Source organism: Anas acuta, chromosome 13 (genome assembly GCF_963932015.1).
Source record: "Anas acuta chromosome 13, bAnaAcu1.1, whole genome shotgun sequence".
Taxonomy (NCBI): Eukaryota; Metazoa; Chordata; class Aves; order Anseriformes; family Anatidae; genus Anas; species Anas acuta.
In genome coordinates this window covers 10,195,225-10,205,019 of record NC_088991.1, presented here as the reverse complement: position 1 = coordinate 10,205,019, position 9,795 = coordinate 10,195,225, and positions in this window count along the sequence as shown.

The window sequence follows — 9,795 nt, the reverse complement described above, 5'->3', positions numbered from 1 at the left end:
AAGCATCAGCATTTCCAGTCGTACATCGTTATTTCAAGTGTGCATTTTAGGAGGTGCTTTTGGTGTGGGGAAGGAGAGGATTTGAAAACAAACAAAGAAAAAAACTTTATACTAGATCCGATGAAAGATAAATACTGTAAGGTTGGAGATTAGAATATATAAATATATAGAATAAATAAAAAAATAAATATATAAATATATAGAATACATAAAATCATTGAATTTCTAGCTGCTAAGAATTCTGCAGGCAGAATTTCCCTAGTTCCCTGGACAGAAGAAACTATGGGATATTCAAGGCTTAAGATAGTTAAAACACGTGATCCATGACTAAATGAAGGCATTAATTGAAACATAAACCTTTAATCTTACAGAAACTCCATCTGTATTCTCCATCTGTATCCTTCAACTTCTGTGTGGATAGCTTCAAACTAGGCTGTGTCATAAAAACTCAGCTGACCAACCTACATGAACACACTGATAGGTCAGCACTGTGTATACGGCTGAGATCACCGCTATCCATAGCAGTTATCTTCCTTTTATCTAAACCACTAATCAATGTTCTTCAGGTCTTGTGGAAATAATTGTCCTTAAGATTTTACCTGATGATAAATATTGTTGAACCTAATCACATATTCAAGAGTAACTGTAGGAAAGGAAAAAAGAGGAAATGGAAAGAAAAGTCTATGATTTCCACCTGCCTTGCCCTCTCTGCACCTCACAGCCTTGAATGATAAAGGGATTAAACAGATAAACAAATTTCTAACAGAATACAGAGCTGCATATAAAAGCATTATTTCAACAGGCTTTGAATCAAACTCCTACAGACAGTTTAATATGCATTATATCTAAGCCATTTATCCAAAGAAATGCCCAGTTTTACAGAACACTCAACAAAGACCTCATTCCTTCAAATAGAGCACTTCACCTGCATTTTACCATTTGAGAAAAATGCAAATTGGGAAACTAAAAGTCAGACAACACTACATCCAATAATAATAGTACAGGACTATTTATATCTAACCTGAATGCTTCATTTCTATAGCAATTTGAATTCAACTTACTGCACTTAACATGTTTTTCTGAATTTGCAATGCGCACATATAAGTATAGATACAAATAGCTACTTTGGAGTATTAAATGATATCAGCCATATAAAATAAAATATGTTCTCTAGCCTGGTAGGAATTAGTACAAGAGGCGCCCTGTAGAAGACTGCACAGGAGGTAGATATCATGGTCATTATTCCCAGAAGATATTTTTATTAAATATTGCTGGTCACAGCTAGCAGTTTGCCATGGTACAGATTATGAACTTTTATGTACTTATGGTCCAACAAAACTTAGTCTTAAACACTTCATTAAGTTACAGGGCAAGATTCTCCCAGGATCAAATACTGTGGGTACATTAGTTTGCATCCATTTAGGTCAATTAGGTGTCTGAGTCCTTAGCATCTAACTTCAGATCAGGGACTTAGAATGCCACCATTCAAACACTTTCAGACACTAAGCTAATTTCACGCACTCCAGCATACCTTGCAGCCTTGAGTGTCACTATTGGTTGTCCTTAAAATTAGCAATGGACCAGAAGTCATAAAAACAAATGTCATAGTTGTGAAATTGTTCAGCTAAAAGCTGCCTCATCATTTCCTTTTTCTAAAATGTAACTTTCTACCTGATGCTCAGACCCTGCTAGACTCTGGTTTTGCTTTCACAAGACAATTTAGTCACAACTTTCAACTCTTCCCATTTGACTAGATCTTGAAAAGGATATTTCAGTAGTGACATAGAGACTTTCACCCAGATGGCTTGAAAACTATGTCTTTGCACTACTGATGTTAAGAACGTATGAGACGATGTCTTAGCAAGAGCTTCCTAAAGATCCACTATGAGGTAAATTTCTGAAAGAGTAAGTCAAACTCTCACAGTCAAACATTCATTTAGGATTATTTTGAAGACTGTGAACCATGGAAGGATAAAAGCTCCAAGAATATTATGAAATCTTTTGTACCATGAAAACAGCAAGAGTTTTACTTTTGTGAGTCAGAACAATGACTGGAATATTTCAACACAGTTTAACAGATCATTGCACTTACCTCTCAGGAGGCTACAGCCAAAACTGCCATAAAAATGAGTGCAAGGTTTGCTGCTATAGACTAACAAATTAAATTTGTGCCCATTTGTGACAACTCTACCACATAATATTATATGTTGTTCGAACTAGACCTAGCTGAGAAGTAGCTTTAATTTGAAATTGACATTTCAAGAAGTCATCCCACTTTGACTAAGGGTAAAAGTAGAACTCTATGAAGATATCTGTGAAGAATCAAGAGGTAGAGAGAATATTCAATTTAGCCCATGGATTGGAGCAACTGGACCCCAACTGAAATTGGCAAATGACACAGCAATGATGTTAATCCAGCTATCCCACATCCTGGATGAATTCCTGCGGGTTGCTGGTACCTCTAAGATCGTGGTCCCAGTGAGCTCTCTCAGAGTCCCACCCTGAATATCAAAATCTTTCCCAAAGTGAACAGGGCGTTTGCAAAGACTTTTAAGACCACGATTTTTTAAGGGAAAAGTCATGGGGAGGAAAGGCCCCACTTACAGAGCAGTTCAAAGAAACTGACCACTATTTGAAAAAAGGTACCTCTCCAGTAGCTTTTGAGATAGCTTTTTATTTATTTATTTATTCATCCTTTTTCACTGTCTAGTATGCTTTTATTCAAGGCCTGATGGAAAAAAGATTATATTTGTTAAAAGAAAAATAGCTGTCAAAATTTACTACCAACTCCAGCTGAGAGAGCTCTCTAGGATACACATACAGTTGTTATGAGTGACAAAATCATCTAAAGCATCGCAAGAGCTGCATAGCTTGTGATATTGTGTGACTCTTTATAACCTATTTTGCAAGTTGAAGCAATCTCTTTTTATTATTAGATAATGTAAAAGTTTGTGATACCAACTGAACTGGGTCTGCTGTCTGAGAAAAAAAGTGAAAAAATTTCTATGCAGCTTATAGACACTGCTGACACTTTGAACATGTGTACCAACTGTCAAGAAAGAGCTCCACTTCTTCAGAAACATGATATTTTGATGAAGATTTTGACCCTACAGGACTTGAGCCTGTTAGGTGTCTCTCTAGTGACAACACAGACAGAAAAGAGCTTCTGAAAGGTTCTATATACCATCCCTTCTGTGTTTCATGACTGCCAATCCCAACTCTGACCTCAGATATGGCTGCAAAGCTGTCCACAGCAGGTACTGTACTGAAGGCTACTGAACCAGTGCCACAGTTGCAGCTGGTACTTGGCACGCATTAAATGACAGATGGCCTTGATTACAAGCAACTACATAGTGCACTTTAAAAGAGAGACATATGCCAGTTTACTGTGCTTTGAATCTTGTTAAACACAAAAGACTCTGGGGTTCAGATATCCTCCCCAGAACATGCAGTTAAATCAAACCTTTAACAAATGAGAACTGGAAAACTTAAAAGGACCAGTAGGTTAATAAATAAATAAAATTGCATCCCAAATCAAAGCAATGCAGCAAGCCAAACATCTGAGATTATAAAATGAAAGGGATTACTTTTTTTTTTTTCTTTTTACAGCAGAAGACTTTGAAAGAAAATGTAATAGCATAACATGATAGAAAAATGAGCTTTACTCAATTTTTAATGTGGCACCAAAACACATTTAGCCATTTTACTTCTTGACCAACTACATTCCTCAGTGCCACTTTTGCCAGAAAATCCTCACTCTCCACATTTAAACAAAGCCTTGGGAAAACAAAGAAACAACAACAACAACAAAAAAACATACCACCTCTGTATTTCTAAACAGAGTATCTTCTAACTTTATTCTCAAAAATCTCCACCAAAAGGCATTCTTGGGCACTGGACCTGAAGTATTCTGAAGCCACTGGGTTTGAAGAACTAGTCTTACAGATACCACAACAGAGAAAATACCAAAGGCCTTTTCCTGCTTGTTCTGAATTCAAAAATTATTATTCTACTGTCTGACCACGTTACATAAGTTTATGTAGTTAATGATTGGAAGGTCATTGAAAGACCATTTCTAGGCCGATGTTTACATTTTCTAACATGTCTTTCAGAGAAATGTTCTAGTTTTAACATAGAAGATCAAGTAATAAATTCAGGCTGGATAACAAAGCTCTGTACAATTTAAATAGTTACTGTCACATAGAGGGATGCGTATAGGTGTGGTAGAGTATAGGAATTTTTTTTATGCTTATTTGCAGTGACCTATAAAACAGCTGATCCATGGAAATCCCTACTGAAGCACATCAGTAGTATATTTATACTGCAACAGGAATGTTCAGCTATGTATTAAATGTGTGAAAGTGGAACATAGAGTATAAGTAACAAACATCAACTCTTCATTAGCACATGAGCATAATGCACAGAGTTTACACCCTAAACAATGCCACAGCCCTAAAAATGTGTTCAAGTATAGGAAGATGATGATAAAATAATCCAGTCAGTGATTCATTAAAGTGTGAAAACGGACCCCCAAACCATAAGCTTTCAATCATTTGCATGAGTAACTTCACTTCTAAGAATAATCCCAAGGAAATCAGTGAAACCACTGTACATATTCCTACCCATGAGATAAGGAACCATTTCCAGGCCCAAAGCTATACTCATTATATTGCTGAAGTGAAATGTAGGTCACAAGAAGTGGAAACATTTCTGCCAGCATTGTCATTTGGGGGTCTCCCCCTCATTCTGAATGAATATATGACTTATGGGACTCACTTTCTTCCCCCAAGAAGAGGCCAGACAACTACTGAAGATGTGGAATCTAGGAAAGATTTTGAATAAGTCAGAGAAGATCCTTTTTGATTCTGTTTAACTGTTCAAGCTGAAGGAACACTAAAATCTTTCACTGTCTTCCCCTAATCCTGCCGCACATTAATTTGGGAGCCCAGGAGGCAGACAGATAGGAAGCATCACTCTATTTTTATACATAATAAACACCTAAATCTATTTTTTCCCTACAGTATTTTTTCTCTAATTCCATTAGTTATAGACAGGTTGTACATTTGCCAAGAAAATTAGTACAATGCATGTTCCTTTCTATCCACATGGTCTCTAACCCAAAGACTGATGCTGAAAAGAAAGTATGTAGTGTGCCTATGTCAGCAGCCTTGATGCAGTGTGATACTGCTAGCTAACAGTGTTGCTTTACTCTACAGCAATTATTTGTGCTGTGCTTTAAGTATGCTATTACAGCCTAGAGTGAGACCAATTCCAAAGAGGAAAAACTTACCACACAGCAAGAAGAACTGCCCTTGGACAACTTACCTCCAACAATTATCTTTCATTTATCTGCATTTGGTTAATAAATAAATAAATAAATAAATTATTCTACAATTGATGTGTTTCCTACTTCTTAAACTTTCTGCTTTTCCCTCTACTGTCACTTCCTGGAGAATGTCTTCAGGTGCTCCCAATTAGCAGCCTGCAATTTGTAGCTTTGCAAATTACCCTGTATTAGTACTCCCTGCTCTTCCCCAAATAGATTTTGTCTCAGTTTGAACTGGAGTGGCTGTGTTGCTCTGTTTCTGCATGCAGCTGTGAAAATCTAGCCTACTGTAATTTCTTTTACTGTGTAGTTTGTGGTCGTTTTGGAATCAATGCCCTACCTGATGTAATATGTCAGCTTGACTTAAAGATTGTCACAGAACAAAGTTCTGGGTACACAGGAAAATTCATTTACTTTTCAGTGGTCAGATTATAGTCCTTATCGTGTTGCTGCTTTACTTAATGCTGTAGTTACTCGTGCTTTCAAATGCAGAGATCGCAGGCTCAATAATGTTTTTCAAGGCTTTCAGCATTACTCTAGTCCAAAGCCTCCCTTGCAGAGGCCTCGGTTGGAACAATTCTTCTGCAAAGCTTTCTTTCAGATTCTCCCACCACCAACAAATTCTAGAGTCTCATTGTAGAATGAAATTATTCTGTTCATAGATGCCAATGGTATTACGTCTCCTATTGTTTTCAGTGCGATCACACTGCCCAGAAGGTGCAGCTAGCACCTCTGTAGTCAGCAAACCTGCCTTTGTTGATGCAGGAGCCTGCATTTGTGATACTTCAATGTGTGAAATGGTGCCCCTCCAGGGAAACATAAGAGATTTTATGTAGCCATTTTTCTTGAGCATGAAATTATTTTCTTTTTGGGAAGACTGATCAGTATGGCATCTGTTGAAAATCTTTTTTGCATGGTGCTTGACAACCTAATGTGTTGTACTTTTAGCTCACTTGGTGTGGCAATTTCATTGCAGCTTTTGCTCTAAATCGGCATGATCAGGATCACACCGGGAAAAACTACATGACAACTGTGGAAGGATAGTAGGGTTTTTTCCACTAACCTTCACTTGAATTTACCTTTATACTCTTAGACTTAAGTTAGTAAGTGAACACAAAATGCTTATGAATCACCTTTGCTAGAATTAGGTAGAAAATTTCATAAACTTTTGGTTAGGATAAAAATAAATAAATAAATAGGCAGTGTTGCACCACGTAGCGAGCTTAAGCAACAAAATAAGGTGTACAAAAGAAATTAACACATTCAGTGAAATTGGAAAATGGCAAATTATTTGTTCACTTCAGTGTTTTAATTGATACAGGCTGTTGCTTGACACACATATAACATAAATGTTTCATTTTCTGCATGTTAATTTATAAATTTATAATCAAGTCTTTGCAATACTATGCTGAACAATTATTTCTTTTTATTTGAGTTTGTTTAGTCTGGAACTCTTTAAAAGCCTGTCCTAAAACAATTACAACTGAAAACTGTCCTGGTTTCAGTTAGAACAGAATTAATTTTCTTCCTAGTAGCTGGTGGAATGCTGTGTTTTGGCTTAGGATGAGAAGAGTGCTGATAACACCCCGATGCTTTAATTGTTGCAGAGCACTGCTTATACTAAGCCAAGGACATCTCAGCCTTTTGCTCTGTCCTGCCAACGGGCAGGCTGGGGGTGCAGTAAGAGCTGGGAGGGGACAGACCCAGGACAGGTGACCCAAACTAGCCAAAGGGGTATTCCATACCATCTGACGTCATGCTAAACAATATATAGGGGTGGCTAGCCGGGGGGAGGGGGCCGGACTGCTCGGGGTTAGGCTGGGCATCGGTCAGCGAGTGGTGAGCAATTGCATTGTGCATCACTTGTCTGTACATATTATTATTACTTTCCTATTATCACCATTGTATTATTATTATTATTATTGTTATTATTATTTTTTGTTATTATTATTTTCCTGTCTTATTAAACTGTCTTTATCTCAACTCATGGGCTTCACTTTCCATTTCTCTTCCCCGTCCCAGAGAGGGAGGGGGGAGGGTGAGTGAACGGCTGCGTGGTGTTTAGCTGCCGGCCGGGTTAAACCAGGACAAAAACTTAAATGTCAGCATGAATAGCCAGAGCTAAGGATGCTTAAGCACTGACCATTTCAAAGAACATGCAGGTAGAATAATGCAGGTCGGTTAATCCACAAACAATGATGGATTGCTGAGTTTATGGATACTAAGCTGATTGTTTTTTTTTTTTTTTTGTTTGTTTGTTTTCAAAATCCCCTGGAGGTTGTTTGTAGAATAAAAAGGGAAGTATTGTTCAATTGAGAAAAGAGTACATGTCTAAGAACCATATTCAATATTTTAAAGAAATATTCTTCTTCCTGCTTCAGGGACATTTGCGGTTATTTTGCTATAAAATAAAGCTTGCAAGTGTGATCAAGATGCTAGGAAATTACTACAATGCTTTCTGCCAGCTCATAATAAGCCAGCAAATTAAATATAAAGTTTAAATGAAAAGGTCATAACTCCCAACTTCATTTCATATAAGAAATGAAAACAAGCTGTCCAATGACTGTAACCTCTAACATGACATCAGACAAAAGGAGGAGAATCAAATGTAGAGAGATTTAATTTAGGGGTTAGTAGGGACTCATCATCAGTGACAGCCTTCAAGAGATTGGAAAAACAGCTACTCATATTTTCATCCCTAGCTCATATATTTTAACCTGTGCTACTTTGCCACTTCCATTCCCTAGACCTCCTTATTCCCTTCTGTGGTTTTTTTTTTTTTTTGTATGATCCTTTCTTACTCGGGATGCCCCCTTCCAACAGACAATACAAATGGCTTCAAGATAAGCACCATAACTGACAACAAATGAGATATATTTCTATATATAGGTATGGACACAAAAAGTCCATCCAACACAGGTTTCCCCCTCTTCCTCCATCCCTGTCATATCTATTATCTGTTAGTAATGCAATGTTTCTCTTTGCAGAATTTACTTCTACGTACAAGAAAGATCCACTGCAGTTAAGAACCGTCCCATGTCCACTAGAAAATAAGCCAGGATTCAATCTAATATAAATATGAGAATAAAACCTACTTATTTTGGTCTTTCTCCATTTTACTGTATGTTCCTGAAGTATGTAGAATACTGTTTATTTATGCTTGAAATTTGTGATGCCTGAACTACAAAGGTAAAGGCTTACTGAGGGGTGATTAACCTTATCTCCCATTTTGCACACTAGCCAGTAAAAGAACAACTTGGGTTTACTTTCAAACAGGTATTTGCTCAGTGAACAAAACCCTCCCCCAGTGCTGTGGGAAATTATATTCTTTATTTCAAACTACACTGCTAAGAATAATGATCTCACTTTTTTTTTCACACTTTTCCTTTGAAATTTGTAGGCATAAGCCACGGATCACTGACAAAGGGAGAAGCTGTTTGTATAGCAGCTGGGTAGGAAATAATCATAACTGTAGGAAGATGGATAAAAAGACAATGAATGTTCGGGATTTTTCTTTCCTATTTTATCTGTTCTGCTGAACAGGGTACTTCACAGTTACGTCTACTGTAGACCTAAAATAATTCCAAATTCATATTTTACTTTCTGCTTCAGACATCTGTCTCTACTATTAATAGATATTACAATAAATAAGGTGTCTATGTTTTGCTGAATTGCATGCTGAAATACAGTTAACTGCAGAATATGCAGAGAAACTTGATAAAGAAGTAGCTGGCTTACATTTTTTATTTCTTCCTCTATTAGCATAAACGATATACAAGAAATTGCCCTCAGGCCTATAGGCCTGAACATTTGAGTGCTGTCATTAATGATTTTCTAATAGGACTTTCCTAGAGGTAAACACTGCATCATCTGATCGCTTTTCAGTGCCACTACTGAACACTAAGGAAGAGGTTATTAGGGCAAAGAGCAGGATATTCTTTTCCCAAGGTGTGATTTACAAATCTGCCAGCTCTGGCTTTTAGTAATCAACCTGGTTTGGCCAGGCAATGCAGGTACAGCAAGGTACAACAGAAACAGCCAACACTCTATTGTCATATTAGAACAGAAGATTCTGTGAACACACCTCATTAGTCCATTGCTGCAGAGCAACATTCTACCATATTTTACTAATATCCATCTGAATTCTGAAACTTGCAGAATTTTCAAACTTGCATAGGTCTTATTATAATAGCAGGTTGAAGGTATATCACCCATTACATTATAGACAAAAAACATATATGCCCAACATATACCCATGCATTCAACAGTGAACCCACTGGCTAGGACCTGCTGCATGTGCACTGCCCAGTCTAAGTTTACTGTAAGTGCATAACTGAGAAAACAATGCCTACCAGAAAAAGTACATTTCAAATACTCTATACTGGAAGGAAGTTAAATGGGTTAGATTTAGTATGACATTGATTTTGAGTTGCCTTTACCCTGTACCTTAATATCAACCTCAAGTTCCA